Source organism: Macaca nemestrina, chromosome 17 (assembly GCF_043159975.1).
Source record: "Macaca nemestrina isolate mMacNem1 chromosome 17, mMacNem.hap1, whole genome shotgun sequence".
Classification (NCBI taxonomy): domain Eukaryota; kingdom Metazoa; phylum Chordata; class Mammalia; order Primates; family Cercopithecidae; genus Macaca; species Macaca nemestrina.
Genome location: NC_092141.1, coordinates 53963739 through 53984740, shown reverse-complemented (window position 1 = coordinate 53984740; position 21002 = coordinate 53963739). Strand labels below are relative to the sequence as shown.

Sequence of the window (21002 nt, the reverse complement as noted above, 5' to 3'; positions counted from 1 at the left end):
CTAAAGGGCATATGAAGTACAATGAGAAGGGGTAGTGTATAATTTGAGTCTCAGAATATACAGAGGGAAATAATGAATTAGAAGAAATATTTGAATATACATTGACTGAATTCTTACCCAAATTGATGTAATATATTAAGCCCTAAATTCAAGAGTGCTTACAAACCCCAAGTAGGATAAATACAAAGAAAGCCACATCTAGACACATCATAGTAAAACTTCTAATAAACAAAGACAAAAATAAAATACTAAAAGTGGACAGAGGCCGGGCGCGGTGGCTCAAGCCTGTAATCCCAGCACTTTGGGAGGCCGAGACGGGTGGATCACGAGGTCAGGAGATCGAGACTATCCTGGCTAACATGGTGAAACCCCGTCTCCACTAAAAATACAAAAAACTAGCCGGGCGAGGCGGCGGGCGCCTGTAGTCCCAGCTACTCGGGAGGCTGAGGCAGGAGAATGGCGTGAACCCGGGAGGCGGAGCTTGCAGTGAGCCGAGATCGCGCCACTGCGCTCCAGCCTGGGAGACACAGCGAGACTCCGTCTCAAAAAAAAAAAAAAAAAAAAAAAAAAAAACCACTGCTTACCATCTCAACAAAAATAAGAGACAAAAAACAATAGAATTACTCCTACAAAGTACTAGGGAAAACAACAACAACAACAAAAACATGGCTAACTTAGATTTCTATGTCTGGCAATAATAGCTTTTAAGAACGAAGATAAAATGAAAATCTTTTTTAGACAACAAAAGTCAAGAGAATTCAAGAGATCCATGTTAAAGGAAGTTTCTTAGAAAAAAAATTACTCCAAATGGAAGCTTAAAGATGAAGGGAAGGATAAAAATCAAATAAAAAGAATAAATATGCAATTAGAATTCAATGAATATTGGCTATAAAAAGCAATAGTGATTACATCTCATAGTGTTTTAAATATCTCTAAACTTATTGATAGGCAGCAACAATAGCATATAAGTCAAAAGGAGGGTAGACTTCAGATATTCTAAAGTCCTTGCACTTTACATAAAGAGGGTAAAAACTACCAAGTAGCATTAGCCTTTAATGGGTAATGGATGAATGTTGTAATCTCTCGATCCACCACCATAAAGTTAGTAAAAGTTAAAAAACAGAAAATTCAACTAACATAAAATAAGACAAGAGGCTGGGCACAGTGGCTCATGCCTGTAAACCCAGCACTTTAGGAGGCTGAGTTGGGAGGATTGCTTGAGCCCAGGAGTTCAAGACCAGCCCGGGCAACATAGCAAGACCCAGTCTCTATAAAAAATAAATAATAAATAAGAAGACAAGAAACAAGAAATATATACATACGTTGGTTGACATAAGTAGAAAGCTCACATTAAAATGATAGATTCTAGCCAAATATATCAGCAATTGATTAAACATAACTGGACTAAATGCTTCCATTGTAGGCAAAGATTGTCAGACTTTATAATTCAACAAAGGTCAACTATAACCGTGACTCTTGTTCAAAAGAGTCATCTCAACAACTATAACTGTGACTCTTGTTCACAAGAGTCATCTCAACATGGAAATATTGTAAAAGGATATAAAAAAGCAAATGAATTTTAAGAGATATACAGTGCAAAGAAAAACTAAAAGAAAGGTAGTATCACTAAATTAACAGAAAAAGATATACTTGAAGGCCAAAATTGTCACAAATAAATAAAAGAGAAACTTGATAATAAAAAATAGTTTAATTTGCCAGGTAGCTGTGGCAATTATACATTTATGTAAACCAAGTAATATACACGCTTATGTTATTATTTCAATATCTTACTAAGAGTTTTTCATCATACTTTGCAGTATAAGCAGACAAAAATAATCAAAAAAGGTATGGACAATCCAAACAACACATTTATAAATGTGACCTAATTGTTATACTACTCAACAATTGTAAAATACACTTTTTTTTCCAAATACACATGAAGTAGTTACAAAACTTGACCATATCCTGGGTCACCACACAATTCTCAACCAATGTCAAAGAACTGAAATTACCTCATCTGACAAATGATGATTTTATTTCTTCCTTTATAATTGTGTAACTTTTATTTCTTTTTCTAGCCTTATTAAGTTGTTTAGTGAGTTATTGGAAAGAGGTTGTAGAGGGCAAGTTTGATGCATTTCCAATCTCAAAGAGAAAATGTGAGTTAATTTATAACGAGAAGAGAAATTTAATTTTTACTATTTTTTAAAAAGCTATTATCATAATGTATAACACATGCACAAAAATGTACCAAATATAAATATACCAATCAGTGAATCATCACAAAGAAAACACTTGTATAAGCATCACACAGGAGAAATAGAACTTTCTAGCACCCTTGAAGTCCCCTTGAGCTCTTCCTTTTCTCCAAGGTAACCGGTATACTAACTTCTGAAAGTATGTATTCCTTTCGTCTGCTTTTAAACTTTATGTAGATGGAATATACTATGTATTATTTTACATGGCTTTAAAAAACTCTACATTGCAACATCAGAGAAATATAAGCTGAGGAGTATTCTTTAAGGTAATCTCTAGTCTTCAAGGGTGTTAACATCATAAAAGTCAGGGGAAAACTGAGGAATTATTCCACAGCAAAGGAAACTAAAGAGACCTAACTAATAAATGTTGTCTTGGATTAGCTCCTGGACCTATGCAGACATTATTGGAACAATAGGCAAAAATTGAAGGGGGTCTGTGGATTAGATGGTATTATTGTACTAATATTAATTTCTAGATTTTGGTGATACTTTGGCTGTATGAAAGATTGTTTGTTTGTTTGTTTGTTTGTTGAGATGGGGTCTCGCTCTGTCACCCAGGCTGAGTGCAGTGGTATGATCACAGCTCACTGCAGCCTTGACCTCCTGGGCCCAAGCCATCCTGCCACCTCAGCCTCCTGAGTAGCTGGGATACAGGCACGTGCCACCAGGCCGGGATAATTTTTGTATTTTTTGTAGAGATGAGGTCTTGCTTCATTGCCAAGGCTGGTCGAGAACTCCTGGGCTCAAATGATCCGCCCACCTCAGTCCCCAAAGTGCTGGAATTATAGCCACCTGGCCACTATTATTTTCCTCTTCCTTTTCCTCTTCCTCTTCCTCTTCCTTTTCCTCTTCCTCTTCCTCTTCCTCTTCCTCCTCCTCCTCCTCCTTCTCCTCCTCCTCCTCCTCTTCTCCTTCTTCTTCCTCTTCTCCTTCTTCTTCTTCTCCTTCTCCTCCTCCTCCTTCTCCTCCTCCTCCTCCTCCTCTTCCTCCTCCTCCTTCTTCTTCTTCTTCTTCTTCTTCTTCTTCTTCTTCTTCTTCTTCTTCTTCTTCTTCTCCTCCTCCTCCTCCTCCTCCTCCTCCTCCTCCTCATACGGAAGTATTACAAAGCCATGGGGAATTATGTGTGCAACTTGCTCTCAAGTGCAGTGTGTGTACATGTGTGTGCACATAGAGGGGAAAAGAGAATATAAATTATAAGGTACATGAAGTAAAATGTGAATAAGGAATCTCTGTGGAGAATATATAAGAGGTCTTTATATTATTTCAAAATTAAAATGAAAAAGCATTATAACATGAGCAACTTCCCATGGTATTAAAAATTCTCCTGTCTTCAAGGTGTTCATAGTCAAAGACCGGAGTGGAGAGAGCCGGTGAGTACTGGGCAGTGACATCTGCAGACCAAGTACTCTGATAGGGCAAAGCACTTACTGTGTGTGCCAGGACCACAGAGGAGACAGACTCAACGCATCCACTCAGGGCATGGAGGCTTCCTCACAGAATGAATGCTTGACCCAAGCCTTACAGGAGGTAATAATCTGGAGAAAGATGAAAAGGGTAAACTGAGCAGAGTGAACATCATATTTAAAGGCACAGAGAAGGGAGAGAGTCCAGTGAGTTTGGGAAGCTGTAAATGGCTGTCCATGACTAGGGCCCAGGATCCATGTGTGGAGGCACCAGAGCATGAAGCAGCCTGGACTTTATCCTGAAGATGATGGTGCATAACAGGGTGTTAGATCTACAGTGGACATAACAATTATCTATACCAACCCCTTCCATACATTCTCTATGAAAGAGAGATTTTATCACCACTATGCAATTACTTGTCTACAAACCCTCCACGTGATTGCTGACACTTAACCATGCATTAATTTATGATCACAAATATAAATGAAAAAAGTAGCTTGGGATAAATGCATTTTTTTTTTGAGACAGGATCTTGCTCTGTCACCCAGCCTGGAGTGGATAAATGCATTTAAATAGTGAATGCCATAAAAAGAAATATTCAGGAGGAAAACAATGCATGGAAAGAAAAACTCTAACTATATTTCAAGTTAACAAATACAGGAAAAGCAATCTTAAGAATTAATAGCCTCATTATATATTAATACTTCTAAAACTAAGCAAATTTGAAAAAACTTGGGTTGCTTTGTTTAGCAAATCAAAGTATGTAGTGTTGTAAAAGAATAGGCATTGAAAGAAAATATATCCTTACTGAAACCCAGATGGGTAAAATATGCAATGCACCAAATTCTAGCGGATGCATGATGGTTCAATCAAAAGAATATGGAAGTTACAAGGAAGCTGAGTTCAAGATAAAAAATGAATTCTTGGCTTAGAGAAGAGGTAAAAAAATGACAAAATCATTTTATCTGTGATGTGTTGCATGGTCTTTGGAGACAGACAAATGTGAAGAGGAATACACAGGTCTCTGTGATCTTTTGCCAGTTGATTATCCACCTGTCATGAAGGCTAAATGACAAATAGATATACTATCATTAGTCCCCAATAAATATCACTCCCTTTCTCATTTTCTCCATTCATTCCGCTTTCCTCCATTTCACAGCTATATCCTTATTTTCACACATGACCAACAAAAAAGACAGCAGGCAAAACAAAGATCCTCCAAAATTACCTTAAAAGACCTAAAATAAAAAGAGCTCATTCTTCTAATCAAAAGAGACAAAGAAACCATGAAAGGCATTCATTCAAGTGAGCCTTAGAGGCTGTGGGGCTAAGAAATACACGGATGTCCAGAGCTGCCTTATGCAGACAGAGTATTTTGCAAATCTGTTCCAGACGTCTGCTGAGGTTTCTGCCTCCTTTGGGGAATGCATTGCCATCATTAATGCACACTGACTGGTGTGCTTTCCCTCCAACTGATTTTGCAGAGAAGTAGGCAGCATGCTCCCTCATAGGCAAGATGACATGCAAAAGGAGAGCAGAGAAGCAGCATGCCCATGTATATGCAGAACCTTGCCCAGAAGATGACTTATTATATTAAAGGTGATCAAGCTTGGGAAGGAACCATGAAAACTCTATTATGTTGTTAGGAATATGCACAGCCAAGTATGTGCTAAACTGCACCCCTCCCTTGTTTCTTGCCAAATGGGCTGATGTGCTGTGCTGCTTATGATTTAAAAAAAAAACAGGGTTCTATGGAGCCCATTCTTAGAATGCCCAAGATCATGACAAGTCCCAGATCTTCTGAGCCAACCCAAACCTGGCCGGTCTCAGAGATGGGTGATATAGCATCTTGGAGCTGGCCCAGGGTTCCTCTCCAAATGGATTCAGGGAATGCACTGAGCATTGACAAAGCTTCCTCCCAAGGTTGTGAGGCTGTAATGAGAACACATCTGAATTTCCTCCCGGGGAGGCTGCCAAGAACCCAGAGGAGTGGGGAAGGAGTGTCTGGACCAGGGGATGGCTATGAGGGAGATAAGCTCCAGTCCTCTAGAGTTGTCGATCAGGGATTTAGAGGGACTTAGAGAGAATGAAAGCACTCAGAGGAAGTAACCTTTCATAACCATCTTTAGGGCAGGCAGACATAAGAATTAAAGAGTAAAGATCTTTGCTGTGACGGAAGAGCACAGAAGGATTAGACCATAGCAACCTTGGTAATAGGTGTGCCAGATGCTGTGCTGAACTCTAGATGCATTATCTCATTTAATCTTCCTGACGTCCCTGTGATTGGCACTGTTATCATATCCATTTTACAGATGAGGAAACGGTACCTGAGAGAGGTTATGCAACTAATTGAAGACGAAGAGCAGTGAGTTTGAAACCATCACTAGATACTGCCTCTCCACTGAAGATAATCTGTTGCCTAACACCATGTTTAGCACACTGTAGGCATTCAGTAAATAATTATTAATGAAATAAATAATCGACTAATGTTGAACATGGCAGAATAAGGTCAGCACTGGATTAATGAAGACCTGCACTAATTGGCTGTGTAACTCGCGGTAAGTTGCTGGATGTGTCTGGGTCACATTGTCCTCATCTGAAAAGAAGAGTTTAGACTAGATGCTCCCTGGGAAATACAGCATGATGAATGAGTCATATGGAGAGCCAGGATTTAAAAGAACCCATGCATCAAGTCTAAACCAGAATCTCCATGGTAATTCTGAGCCATGTTCCAGCTATCTGAAATTGCTTCTCTCTCCCTAGAACAACGATACCTGGGAACTGGACAGACACACACCTCTTTCTCTCCAGAGCACCTTATAGAATAGGAGAGGGCACTGCCACTAACAGAAGGGCCATTCCATTCTCGGTGACTGCATTATCCCCTTTGTCTCAGTCAAAAAGCACTGTGGCCGCTCCTGATTTTAAAGGACCCCACAAAGGATTTTCTCACCCTGGTTCCTGGCAATCGAAGTGCAGAGATCTTTTCTACCAGAATGATTCCATAATGACAGCAAACATCTATTAGAATGGGCTCAGAGCAAAACCTGTTCATTCTCCTCATCTACCCAGTCTCCATCAAAGTCTGCCACCTCTGGAAAGACTTTTCTGAGTCCCTCAGGCAGATGTCAGCACTTTTTGTAGGAATGAATTATACTTGAGGCTAGAGTCCATGATTTCTCCCCTTTGCATGCTCAGTACCTAGCAGAAGGCCTGATGCAAGGGGGACATCGAATACATATTTGGCAAACAAATGCTGAAAGGATGCTTCAAAAAACCAAGTAAAACATGAGTAGATTAAATGAAAAGTAAATTACGAGAATCTATATATTTTTAGTAAAGGTTATCAAAGAGTCTACATCCAGACAATAATTATACTGATGATCGCTTTTCCTCTTTAGGCTATAAAATATGTGACTTGAACAAGCCCTGCGTAAGTTGAAGCCAAGGACAGATAGTTTATCTGAGAGAGAGAAAGATGGATTTTCTGAAAATCCAAATGCATTTGCATCAGAGCTTACTTTGAGCCTTAACCCAGTTCCAACAAATGGATGAAAGGATCAACCTTTCCATCAACAAGCATCTACAAGAAACAGGCTGCCCATCACTGCCCTAGATCTAAGAGATGAAGCGAGGTCACCGTCAAGTTACATGCCCCAGTTGGAAGGAGACAGTTTAGTCTGAAAGAGTGAAGGCTGAGTTATGAAGTAATTCTTGTTGAAAATAAACCTATACAAGGAATTAAATTTGGAATATCAGTCCTCTCTGACATTGGCCAGTTCTGTGACCCTATTTAAACAAGATTACACTCTGAAAAACAGATGCTAGAGGAAAAATATAAGAAAGTATAAGAGTCTTCTATGTGCTACCCAGGTGGTGTGATGCAGTGGGAAGAGTGACTATAAATTGGATTAAACCTGGGTTAGAATCCTAGCCTTGCCCCATAGTACCTCTTTGTCCCTAGTCATGCCACTTACCTTCTGAACATCATTCTCCTCTCTAGAAGAGTGGAGAAAATGACACTTATCATATATTGTGGAAAGTAGGCAATTCAGTAAATGTTACTCTTCTTCCCTCCAGGCAGTAGGCCACTGGAGAAAAGAATTGATAGGGTAACTTTCTGAACAGCGAAAACATTGGCTAGATTTCCAACTGGGGAAGTTTTCCTGTTGGGATAATTTGGTTTTAGAAAGGAATAGTGAAGGTTGGAATCCTCAAGAATTGGAATCTCCAGTGAATCGCTTTAACTCTACAAATACTTATTGAACACCATAAAGTGACAGGTATTGTCCTGAGCCCAAAGAAATGGCAAGGAACAGAACAATCCCTGCCCTCAGAGAGCTCACAAGCTCTCATGAAAGACCTTCATTAAATGTCTGCATGTGTGATGAGCATTTTGAAAGGGTACCAGGGAAGCATAGGGGTGCACAAGACCTCACGTATACTGTCAAGGATGGCCTTATCGGAAAATGGTTCATTGATGCTAATAATGAATGAATAAATAGGGATACAATGGTCAATTTCACATTCCCCACCACCACTATTCATATTCCACAGATATGTCTGACATCCCTACTATGTGCCAAGCCCTGGACAGGCAGAGATAAAATATAAAGTCTGTGATCTCCCAAGGCCTCAAAACCTGCAGAAGAACAAAATTAATTGCATAGATGCCAAATACTATCATAAATAAAGGGTTTTGAAAACAAAGGAAGGAATAGTGGATCTGCTCCCGAGGGAGATAATAAGCATGCCAAGGAGGGGATCCAGCATTGTGATTTGGGTGGCAATTTCCGTGCTACTCCCTGAGCTTTTACACTGTGTATATAAGTGAGACCTGCAGTGCCAACTGGTATTGTTAACTCAAGGCATTAATGTAATACAGTGATGCCCTCAGAAAAGAAATTGAGCTGATAAAGAAATTAACGTGTTCAAAAATACACACTGCATCTGCTGACTTGCTCACATTTCCTTCACACATGGTGGGGTTTACTCCGAGCCAGAGAGGATGACTCTAGCAGTAAAGTGAAACTCAGAAGTGATAGTTAGGGGAAAGGTCAGTCCCCACCCTAGCCTCATGTACTGAGCAACTGAAGAGCTTCCATTTTCAGGGCCCTTTCCAGTCTTCAAAGTATCTTCATCTTCCAATTTTATTGGTTCTTCCCAACAAATCCTAAAAACAAGAAGTGCAGATCTTTTATTCCCATTATACAGATGAGGAAGCTGAAACTCAGGGTAGATATGTTTTTTCTAGAGTCATGTGGCTGGAGAGTGCTGAAGGGACTATTAGAACCCAAGTCTGATTTTCACTTTACTGATCTAATACCACAGGGACAGGGCTTCTCAAACTACAATGTGCATATGCACCACCTGGGAGCCAACATGCAGAATCTGAATCATAAGTCTGGGGTGAGACCTGAGACTCTGCATTTCCAGCTCTGTGACGCCAGCTGGAGAAAAAGCATTCTTCATGATGAAAGATAATCATAGTCTGTGTTTCCCAGATGAAATTCCTTCAAACGGTTATGACAATGGAGGATCCTTCTTATTTTTTCAAAATACCAAATAATGGTCCCTTAACAACTTCAACCGAAGAAATACTTATTTCCCTGACACTTCTGGGGACATAGACATCTTCTGTTATAGTTCATCTGTCTCCGTTCTCTCATCCCCATCTCTCTCAGTCTCTTTCTGCATCTACCTCAGTCTCTGACTCTCTTTTTCTATTACTGTCACTCATGCTTGACCACCAAACTATGTCCTTGAATGTACAGTGTCAAGTGGAGGTGTTCTCTGATACCAACAGTCAGTTCTCTGATTCTCCAGACACTAACTCAAGATATCCAGCAATTCGATTCAATTCTGACATTGCTCAGAGACAGTGCAGACCCCACAGCTTAAGAGCTCAGTCAAATGAGGCTGCCCCCAATTTCAGGCACCAGTCAAAAATCCCAGGCCCCCTGTATTTCTGACTGATTGGTTACAAATTGTACGTTTCCACAACATCTTTCTCATGCTTGATAATTTGCTAGAACAGTTCACCCAACTCAGGAAAGTGATTTACTTACTATTAGCAGTTTATTATAAAGGATATAACACAAGAATAGCTAAATGGAAGTGATGAATAGGGCTGGGATTGTGCTGTATAAGTTTGTGAATTATGTAATTTAATCATAACCAAAAGAAATAGGTGCTATTGAATCCAATAAAAAATTCTGTCTGTCTGAGTTCTGAGTGAATTGATAAAAAGACAAAGGGACCAAATGTATCATCTCTATTATTGATAAAATATAGGTTGGAGGATAGAGTGTATATTTTCAGATGAATGGCTTTTCCAATACTACACCCCAGAAGTAAATAAACTCACACAGGTATCCTGGAACCACAGCAGACCTCTTAGTGGAAAGGCAATCCAGTATAAAATGTATGGCATGACAGAGAAGAGGACTTACTTCATGTGAGCAACGTGGTGTCAAGAGAAAGAAAGGGAGGGACAATTGAATGTGCTCAATTTGAAAGTTGTTCTTCCTAAATTAACCTATCAAGTTAGTTACTTCACCCTAAACACACACGCGCCACCTTCAAAGTGTAATGAGTAAAATGGAGGAAAGAGACTAGGACTCCTACACGAATTGAGTTCCTTCTGGATGAAAGGAAATACCCGAAGAATGGAGAAATCACTCTTTCCAAGATGTATGATTAGCCCCCACATTCATAATCACTATGTCCCAGGAATTTGCTAAACACTTTGTATATGGATTACTTCATTTAGGGCTCACGGTCACCCTCTGAAATCTCTACGCTTAGTATGCCCATTTTACTGATGAAGATTCTCAGGCTTAGAGAGGTTAACTAACTTTCAGGGGATCCAGCTAGTATGTAGTGAAGGCTGGATTCAAACCTGAATAGACACAGACCCCCAAATCTTTGTCTTATGTTGCTGAACCAGAGGAGCCTCTCCGATAAGGAAACTGAAAGTGTGAGAAGTTAATTCACACAGCTAATAGTTAGTAGAGCCAGATTTCAAACCTGCAGTGATGTCTTTCTGACTGCAAATACCATGCAGTTAACCACTACACAAGCGCACAAAAGATTTAATAAAAACTTGAGTGCCAACGGAGACTCAGAAAAGAGAAACATGACTTTGGATTGGAGCACTCGTGAAAGCTACATAAAGGACTGGTGTTTTGACCTGATATTTGCAGATGGGTGGGATATATTTTGAGGAAGACTTTCCAATCTGAGGGACTAGAATGAATTCTAGATTGTTGAGCAGGAAGTGAGCTTAGAAAAGATTGAGTTCATGAGGAAGATGAGGAAACAGAGACCTGGGAGGTAGAGCAAGTAGAAGAGGAGAGCTGTGAAAACCACATTAGATGAAAGGATCACATGCAAGGGAATCAAATTAAAAGTGAACAGATGAAATGAACCGGATTATGGGGATTTTAAAGCAGGCAAAAAAGTTTGGGTTGTAGGATTCTTGAGCGCAGTTTGAGAGAGAACAACCTACCACAGAACCTGACATCAATTCTCATCATGGTTTGGAGAAGATCTCACCAGGAAGTATGAAAACACAGGAGAAGCTTGGAGGAGACCGCCATCCAAAAGGAAGGTGATGATGGCTTGAGTTAGGCAGTAAAATGCAAGCAGAAAGGAAGTGGTGAATCTGAGAAGTTATCTGCAGTTTGGTGAGGTGAATAGCTTCAGGGATGAAGAGGAGAAAAAAAGTAAAAACAAAACAAAACAAAAAACCCCTACCAGTTTCTAAACTAAGGGGCTTCAAAATATCACTTCAAAAATTTGGAGAATTAGAAATTTGCTTTTGGAACCTTCCATCATTTACTTCCTGGGCTGCCTCCTCCATTTGTCTTCACCTTACTTAACCAAGACCTGATCTCAGAGGAAGAACCTAACTGATTCCTACAGCAAGGTGTCCATGACAGGCAAGGACTAAGGCATCACCAATCTCAGGGGGAAGAAGCATTAACATTTAAAGGAAGGCATTTTGCAATCATCTCAGTTAGAGAAATCTAGGCATGATCAATCAACAGAGGAAGAATTTCAGGGAAAGGAAGGCTTTCTACACTTGGGAAGTGATGCCATGTGAAGCCTCCTATTGCATGGTGCTTCTGATGCTCCAGGCATCTCAGAGCACCTTACACATATGCCTGCATTCAATCCTAGTAACAACCCCATGAGGCAAAAATCAGAATCCTCATTCTAGAGGTACAGAATGGGCAGAAAAAGGTCATACAGCTTGCCCTGAATCACACAGTCCAGAAGTGATAGAGTGAACCCAGGTAGGCTGGCTCTTAGATTAGTTCCTGATCTCAGACTGAGAAGTTAGAGCAATGTGAAAAATATTGCATCAGCACTTTAAAACATTTTTAAAATAGTAGACATTCTTATTTGTGTGTGTATGTGTTGTGTGTGTGTGTATATATATATATATGAATGAATATACATATACACAACACATACACTATTCTGGAACAAGGGAACAAAGTAGCAGAGAGGAATCTAGAGGTCCCCCTATTTGGCCTGTCCCCTGTCCCACATTGCTGCCTCTAAAGCAATGGAACCACCTATTTGGTTGCATGGAACCAGTCTAAACATGATTGCATGCAAAGCCTCTCCTCCTGTCTGTTAATGACTAGATTAAGAAAATGTTGTGGGATCTCTCACCTTCTCCCTTAACTAAATTTACTTTACTGATGCAGGCAGAGACAGAAGGCACAGGCATCAATCATAGGTTCCAGAAGGTCAGAGGTTAAGAGAACAAAAGCTGAGAGGCATGGACATACCTGAACCCTGTCCAGTGGAGAAATGTCAGGCCTTTATATTCTAGTTCACTTTATATGTCACTGGTGGAGAGAGGTAGAGAGAGAGAGCAGTGTGAGTTGCATGTTTCTAGGGGCACCATTTACGCAGAAGATCATTTGAACAGTGCTCTTTGAGTGAAAGAGCCGGGGTAATGAGTTGACATGGCCCAAGTAACAAGCAATCAAAATGAAACCTGGACATCAAGTACTCATACCTGTGCATACCACCTAAATATCAATCTGGAACAAGCAAGGGAGGGATGGTGATTTTGTTGAAACAAACAGTCCTATTAAAGCAATGAGTGAGACATGTTAAAATCTAGGTCACCTTATGGGTCAACAGTCAGCCTGTACATTGGTTAGGTGAGCACCCCTGGGCCAATCAGCAGAGTCCAGATGGCTCATAGCTACTATCCATGGGGCAACTTATGCAGAAGGAGTGCCTAGATGGAACTGGGGAGTCCAGAGATCTTATGAAGTTCAATCCTTCCAGTTCACCTTCATCCAGAGCTACTTTAAAGCCCAATTCAAAAGCCTCTACCTCCATGAAGATGTCCCTGCTTACCCCAAATGGGAACATTGTTTCCCTTTTATATAAGCCTTTGTAACGGTTTGTATTTCTTTTATGTATTTCCCCTCTTTAGCCTTGAACTGTGCCTGTCAATTTTTTTAATTTTTTATTTATTTATTTTGAGACAGGGTCTCACTCTGTTGCCTAGGCTGAAGTGCAGTGGTGTGATCAGAGCTCACTGCAGCCTCAACCACCCGGACTCAAGTGGTTCTCCCAACTCAACTTACTGAGTAGCAGGAACCACAGATGTGTACCACCATGCCAAGCTAATTTTTTAATTTTTATTTGTAGAAATGGGGGTCTCACTATTTTGCCCAGGCTGGTCTTGAACTCCTGAGCCCCAGCGATCTTCCCATCTTGGTCTCTCAAAGTGTTGGGATTACAAATGTGAGCCACTGGGCTTTTTAAATGCGTATCTCTTCTTTTCTGGATTAGACTGTAAAATTGTTGAGGGCAAGGGGTATGTCTTATTCATCCCTGTATCCCAGTGGTTCTCAACCAGCAGAGATTTTTGGTTGTCACACTGTCGGCGAGAGAGGAAGGGGGTGCTATTGGCGTCCAGTGGGTAAAGCCCAAGGATGCTGCTGAACATTCTGTTACTCACAGGGCATCCCACTCTCCCCAGTATCCCGTATGTCCAAAATGCCAACAGTGTCCAGCTTCAGAAATCCTGCTGTATCCCTACTGCTTGTCACATAGTAGGTGTTTGATAAATGTTTGTTCAGTGACTGAGTGGATGAATGAATGGTTTGTATTTTCTTAAGTATTTTACCTCTTCTCTGAATCCCCTCAATGTGGGATGGCTCAGCAATGACTTGACTGGTGGTCTCAGGAGAGCTGGTCATTCAGGATGACATGCATGTTTTTCAGATGTTACATGATTCATCTGCTTCTTTCTCCCCTGCAATGGCTCTCCATTGCCTAGAGATCAAAATTCATACTCCTAAGGATAGCAGACAAGGGCCTCCGTGATCACTAACCGCCTAGCATGTACCATTCCCTGCCAAACACCCCGTACTCCAGCCAGCGCCACCAAATTATATTCCACTTCCAAGTACAGCATTATTCAGAATCCTCATAGCTTGGCAAAACATCTTCCCTTTGTGTAAAATTTTCTATTCAACCCTACACTGAATCAACTTGTTAAGTTTTCATTCACGCAGTTGAACTTGTCTGTCTTTTTATGTATTCCCTTACTCACCCTAGAGAATTGATCACGTGTTCTTCTATGATCTTCTCTTGTGTCCAGTGCTCTGGTAAATAATTTGTATAACATTATATTGCAACTATTCACACATCTGTTCCCCACAACTAGACTGTGGGCTCCTTTAAGATATACGTGTCCCCAGCATCTATCACCATTCCTAGCACATAGGAAGTACTCAGTAACTGTTTTATGAATGAATATTTAAATAATGAATGAATGGATGAATGTTCTAAGAATAGCCTACCTCACCCTAGAATAGACTTGATGACAGTTCTCTTAGGTTTGAGGTTTAAACCCACAGGTGTTGGACAAACCAGTTGGATCTGCAGAATGACATATAAATAGCCAAGTCATAACAATGTCATGATGAAGAGCATGCATTCATTCCAACATGTTTCTAATAGAACCAGCCAACATTTGAATGAAAGTCACGTTATCTTTATTGATGGTCCTTAATATAATAAGCCAGATCCTTAGATCTATGGAAGCCAAACTGGGATGCTGCCAGTCAGTCATTCTTACATCTGGTTGCACATTAAAATCACCCAGAAAACTATTAACACATTAAAACAATTAGGCATCTCAACGGTAAACAATTAAATTAGAATCTCTGGGGAATGGGAAGGCAAGCATGATTTAAAAACAAACCCCCCAGGTGATTCTAATGTGCAGACAAGATGGAGAACTGTTCTGTGGATCTTCTTAGTTCTGCTTAGAGGGAACACTCCAAAGACTTGAGTGGACATAGGAAAATGCAATTCCCCTCAACATGAAAGTGACCAATGGGAAATTTACTACTTTACCTGGAATGGGAGGGAAAGCAGGACAGTTCCCCACAATGGGAACCAAGCCACCAAGCCTATGGCTTTCCCTGGACAAAGTACAGTTGAAATATCCTGATTTCTTTTAGAAATTCAGGCTGAGTGGCCGGGCGCAGTGGCTCACGCCTATAATCTCAGCACTTTGGGAGGCCGAGGCGGGCAGATCACAAGGTCAAGAGACCGAGGCCATCCTGGCTAACATGGTGAAACCCTGTTTCTACTAAAAATACAAAAACTCAGCCGGGCGTGGCGGCGGGCACCTGTAGTGCCAGCTACTCTGGAGGCTGAGGCAGGAGAATGGCGTGAACCCGGGAGGCGGAGGTGACAGTGAGTCAAGATTGCACCACTGCACTCCAGCCTGGGCAACAGAGCGAGACTCAGTCTCAATAAATTAAAAAAAAAAAAAAAGAAATTCTGGCTGAGACACAGCAAAGCATTGCTGGGAAGAGAACAAGCTAACTGAATTTGGAAACACTAAATGTTGGATTTCCTCCCAACTCTTCCCTCAGCGTGGGGTTACCGGTGGACAGTCTTGACTGCAAGTTGTCTGGGTTCTTGGAGTTTTGAACAAAGAATTGGAGAAAACGCACAGCAAAGCAAGGAAAGAAAGCAGAGATTTATTGAAAATGAAAGTACATTCCACAGGGTGGGAGCAGCCCAAGCAGGGGCTCAAGAGCCTGGTTTACAGAATCTTCTGGGGTCCAAATACCCTCTAGAGGTTTCCCATTGGCCACTTGGCATACACCCCATGCAAATGAAGTAGTGGCCCATAATCAGAGGCTGAAGTGAAGTTACAAAGTTACACTCCTATGCAAACATCTGATTGGTTGCTTTATGCAACCAGTCAGAGATACTCTTAATTTTCCATCTACCACACAGAAATGAGGGACAGGTTTGCAAAGGGAGTAGCCTCTGGTCCTTTTGTTACTTAGGTGTAGAATGTTGGGGTTTTCCTTTTGATTTAGTTCCAGGAAGTCAGTGTAAATTGGCCTCAGGTTCCCTGCCTCCAGACCCTATCCTCCTGCTTCAGTGGGAAATATAGGATGCATGAGTGGGCTGTGGCTGCTCCCGTATGCCACATTGATCTAATGAAAGAGATCTTAAACTTTAAAAAAAAAAAAAAAAAAAAAGTTTTATTTTCATGAGAGATTCTCAACCAGGGGTGCACATCAAAATCATCAAGATAGAAATCTGAAATCAAAATTTCTCTGGAGATAGAACCCATGATTTTTTGTTTCTCATAAATTCCCCATGAGTAATTTTTGGGATTCACTCCTCATTAAATATAACTGCTTTAAATGAAGCAGATCTGGTATAAAATCGATTCACCAATTCACCAAACTTACGTGAGAAACATCAGCACCCTTTTCTCAATGTACAGAATTCTTACTTTGAGATGGTTCACTTCCAAAGACATTTACTCCTAAACAAACTAAAGAGTATTACTCAGAGACCAATGTGGCGTACGACTCCATCCAGAACATGAACTGCAAGTAGGCAATGTTCTGTTAATAATGCCAGCATCTGTTCTGTGTTTTCAACTGGAAAGCAAGTATTTCCCATCCAACTCCACCAATTCACTCTTTGGAGTACTATAAAGGCTATGACACAGTCTTTCTATGCCAACGGATTGGGTTGACCATTTACAATTACTAAGATTAATTTACAGAAATATTTAATAAAAAATACTTCAAGAAAAAAAGACTTTGAGATGCTGATGGATCAGAGCATGGCATATGCAGCTAACATCACATCCATGCCAATGGCTATTTGCCATGCTGTTTTAGGTCTACATCTGCTGCTGGTTAGCAAAAATTCCATTCACAGCTGTCCAGATGAATCAAATGTCCAATTAGCATTTTTCACTCAGTGACAGGATTCTGCTCAGAACAAAAAATTTTAAAACAGAAAGCACAACAGAATGGAGTTTTATTCATATTCTTACTGAAAACAGTACTCTGTGAATTCTTGAATGTTTTAGAAAAAAAAATTATAGGAAGCGATCAAAGTCCTCCAACAATGTGTTTTTCTCCTAGATGCAGTTAAGTTCAAAGAATTTCGGTTCATTATATGCATGCTTTCCTGATGAGAATCCTTGGTCTGTTCTTTCCTGTTTCTCAGTTCTGAAAGACCATCCCCATCGTATTTGCCATCCACTACAAATGGAAGATGGAGTGACCTTCTGCTAATAAAACCATCTCCTGTTTTCCATTTAAACTTCTAACGTGACAGGAAAATGAATTCATCCTAATCTTCAGATTTCCCTGAGTGGTAATAACCAGAATTTATTTTACACTTATATGTTCAAGTATGTTAAGGTACTCAGCAAAATAACTAGAATTCTAACGCAAGAAGATTCACAGTAGAATAACCCAAGATGCAATTTGTGTTCCTCCAGTGTTTAAAGCCTACTCAATGGTTTTCCATTTCACATAGAATAAATTACTGAGGCCCGGCATGATCTAACCTCTAGCTGTGTCCCCCATTCTTACCTTGTGCTTCTTTCCTTTAGCTCATACACACTGGCCTCTTTTCAGTTCTCCCAGTCCACTTCTTCTCCACCCCAGGGCCTAGACACATGCCCTGAATACTTCCCCTATTCACGTTCCTTAGAGCTTCATTTCTTTTGATAGTACTTCCTCGATCATATCTATCTAGCCCTACCTTCCCTCCTGTTGTAAAGCCTTTTTAAATTCCCTTATTTAAATTTCCTTTGTTGCACTTACCACAGTTTGTAATTTACATTTTTATTTGCATGGATTTTTTTTGTCTTTGTCTTCCAGTAAGAGGAAAGCTGAAGAAAGGTAGAGCTTAGGTTACCTTTGTTCATCAGAGTATCTCCACTGCTTAGCACAGTGCTTTTTACTTAATCACCTCTCAATAAATATCAGATCTCTCTAAGGGTGACTGAATGAAAGCTATATTAATTCACAATGTGACCACACCATGCTTTGTAATGGAACAGACATCATTCTCTTCTTAGTCACAGCTAATGAAACTGTCTTAGGAGGTCTTCCCCAGATATGACTGTTTTTCTATAAAAAGGAAGTGGAAACTTTCAAGGGGAATTAAATCCCAGAATAATAACTGCCATAATCTGTAGCACATTCTAACTCACAAAGCAAGTACTTCATAGTACTTTTACATTTTTGTTTCCTATGTTACAGGAGACAAAAGTAAATTCAGAGTTTCTGTACCTTCTTTGTTGCTCAAGATCACACATTAATAAGGGGCAGAAGTAGGACTCAAACCCAGGTCCACAGGTATCTAATTCACTGGTCTTTCCTCGCCCTACCCTCCTCCCTGCCTCATTCTTCTCCCTGTCTTGCAGTCACGCTACTCTTGCCAAAGTCTGGAGATGATTTTCAGAGGAATGTACCCTGAAGGAGAAATATACTTTGATTTCCAATTTGATTGGATGTACAGCTAAATTAACTTGCTGGAGAAAATCTATTTTCAGTGTATATTTTTAACAATTAACAAATATGGTGCATATATTAGAAACAAAAAATAAACCATAAACAAAGGCAATGGAAGAGGTGAAGCAAACAGGCCTTTCTCTCTCTCTCTAACCCAATTGGGAGTCCATGGCTCTCCATCTTATTAAGGATGGTTACAGAGAGGAGACTCATCCATATTTCTGTCTCTCTCTCTCTCTCTCTCTCTGGAGACAGTTTTACACGCGCTTTGCTTAATGGACATTTCCCCATGGTCAAAATTATGTCCCATTCACTGTCATTTCCCCATGCCAAAGTTGATTTTTTTGACAAGCTTCACTGTTAACTCTGCAGCCCAGATGTTTCCATGGCAGCGGGTAAGCTGTGGCTGCAGAAACAGCCTTCCCCTCCACAGTCACACTGGTATTTAAAATGCTAATTGCAAGTGCAATGTTTAAAGTCAGCTAAGCTTTGGTATTTTTATATAATGATTGCACTGTTTTTATTTAAATAATAAATGTCCATTTTTAAATGATTTTGTTATTGTGAGTTTATTATTATGTTTTATTCAAACAATAAAGATTAAAATTAAGAAAGGAAAAGGAAGGAAGGAGAGGAGAGGAAAGCAGGGGAGAGGAGGGGAGGGAAGGAGAGGAAGGGAGGGAAAGGGAGAGATGGGAAGCAAAAAGAGAAGAGCTATGTTCCAGGATGCCAGTGTCTTGTGTTATTAATAAAAATAAATTCAAAGATCAAATTTCTTTTTCAATACTAAGATACTTAGTAATTACAGCATTTCTCATTCCCATCAGCTTCCAATTCTCTTCTCAGCATGCCTAGGAAATTTGAATACATTCCAGGAAAGAAGTCCAATCAAGATGTTACTGCTAAGGTCGTAGCAAAGGAAATGTTTGCAGCAAAGACAGGGACGACCAAGGTAAGTCTCACTAGGAGATCTGCTCTATCCGTATTTGCTTCCTCAGCAGTTTCACATTTAAATGTTTGAGCAGAGAGCTAAGCTCCAAGAGCAAGAACCCAGCAAAGCTGAGCATGAATGCACACGGTTGACTTTTGTCACCAAATGCAACATGCAGCAAATTTAATCTGAAACATATTTCATAATGTTAAGAATTCTTATTATGTTGCAGGGTGATTAGCATAAACAGTAAACAATTCACAAAGATGGAATTACATTTACATGGTGGAATCGAATGTTTCTCCTTTTCTCTTGTCCTTTATTCTTTAGTGTCATTTATATTTGTATCAATAATTTACCTTTAATTTGTTCAATATAGTCAAGATATGTAGATATGGGACACACACACACATACACACACACACACATATGGTGCCAGAGTCAATTTGCAAGCTAGGGCACCTTGTGCCCTACACTCATATCCTCTTGTTCACCATTACTCAAATTTCTACTCCTCCTCTACCAACTCAGCCTTTCCACAGTCTGCTCTTATGGTCTCTCAGTCTTGAATACCTGATTCGCATATATATATTTCTCACCCCCAGGCCTGATCTCTTACATGCTTGAGAGTCCAAGATAAAAGCAAAGGAAATATAAACAGGTATTGAGTGGGACTAAACAGGCAGGACCTGTTACCACAGATATTAGTTTATTATTAATACTACAGGTATTAATTTCACAAAATTAAATGATGTCATTTAATTTAATACTTAATTTAATTTAATACCTAACCAGTATGACATTGCACGTATTATTATAAACACAGAAGTTTGGGTTTAAAGGGTTTCTTTCTCAGGGCAACACAGGTAGTAACAGGAATAAAACTGGCCAGGAATTCAGACTGCAAATTCTATGCTCGTTCTATGCGAACACAGAAAAGCTCTTGAGAATGGGTTTGTGACTGTGGAGGGGAAGGCTGTTTCTGCAGCCACAGCTTAACCGCTGCCATGGAAACATCTGGGCTGCGGAGTTAACAGTCTTGAAAGGGTTTAATAGGCATTGTTTAATAGGCGTGGTTTATTTCTGACCAACATCTTATCCCTTGGAACCCTACCTTCCCTGACTCTATGAGATTCCACTGGTGATGGAAACTGTTGATCTTTCTCTAATCATTTCTTCTTCTCCCCCAAAAGCTAGGTACATACTTCAAGGTTGTTCAATCTTGGTGCTACATTCCTCTCCCACTTTAAGTAGTCTGGAGGATGGGCATAAGAGCCAAGAAAGGTCATTCAGCATTCATGTCTCCAGAAAATGATCATTGGACTGTAGGAAAAAGCTTCATTTTTCCACTGAGTTTGCTAAACTGGAGCAGTATTTTTCTAGAGCTGCTGGAAGTTATATTTCCTGGCTGCAGGAAGGAGCTCATCTGCTGTAGTTGAGAAAAAGGCAGAAAGACCAGATGGCATGCTCTTTCACTTCTTTATGCTTTTGCACATATGGGTCTCTATTCCTAGAACACCTGTTTTGCTTTTCCCTCCAAAAAGGAAAATATAGCTAACTCTTAATCCC

At 40.2% G+C, this 21002-nt stretch overlaps 1 long non-coding RNA gene across 5 annotated transcripts in view; it reads right to left on the bottom strand.

Annotated features, from left to right (window-relative positions):
- The window catches only part of LOC105476764 (uncharacterized), a 111627-nt gene that overhangs the window by 54496 nt on the left and 36129 nt on the right, over positions 1–21002 (bottom strand). For all 5 annotated transcript variants that reach the window (XR_011615740.1, XR_011615739.1, XR_011615742.1 and 2 more), the window contains exon 2: positions 3687–3793. This is a non-coding gene — a long non-coding RNA (uncharacterized lncRNA). The remainder of the gene's footprint in view (positions 1–3686; positions 3794–21002) is intronic.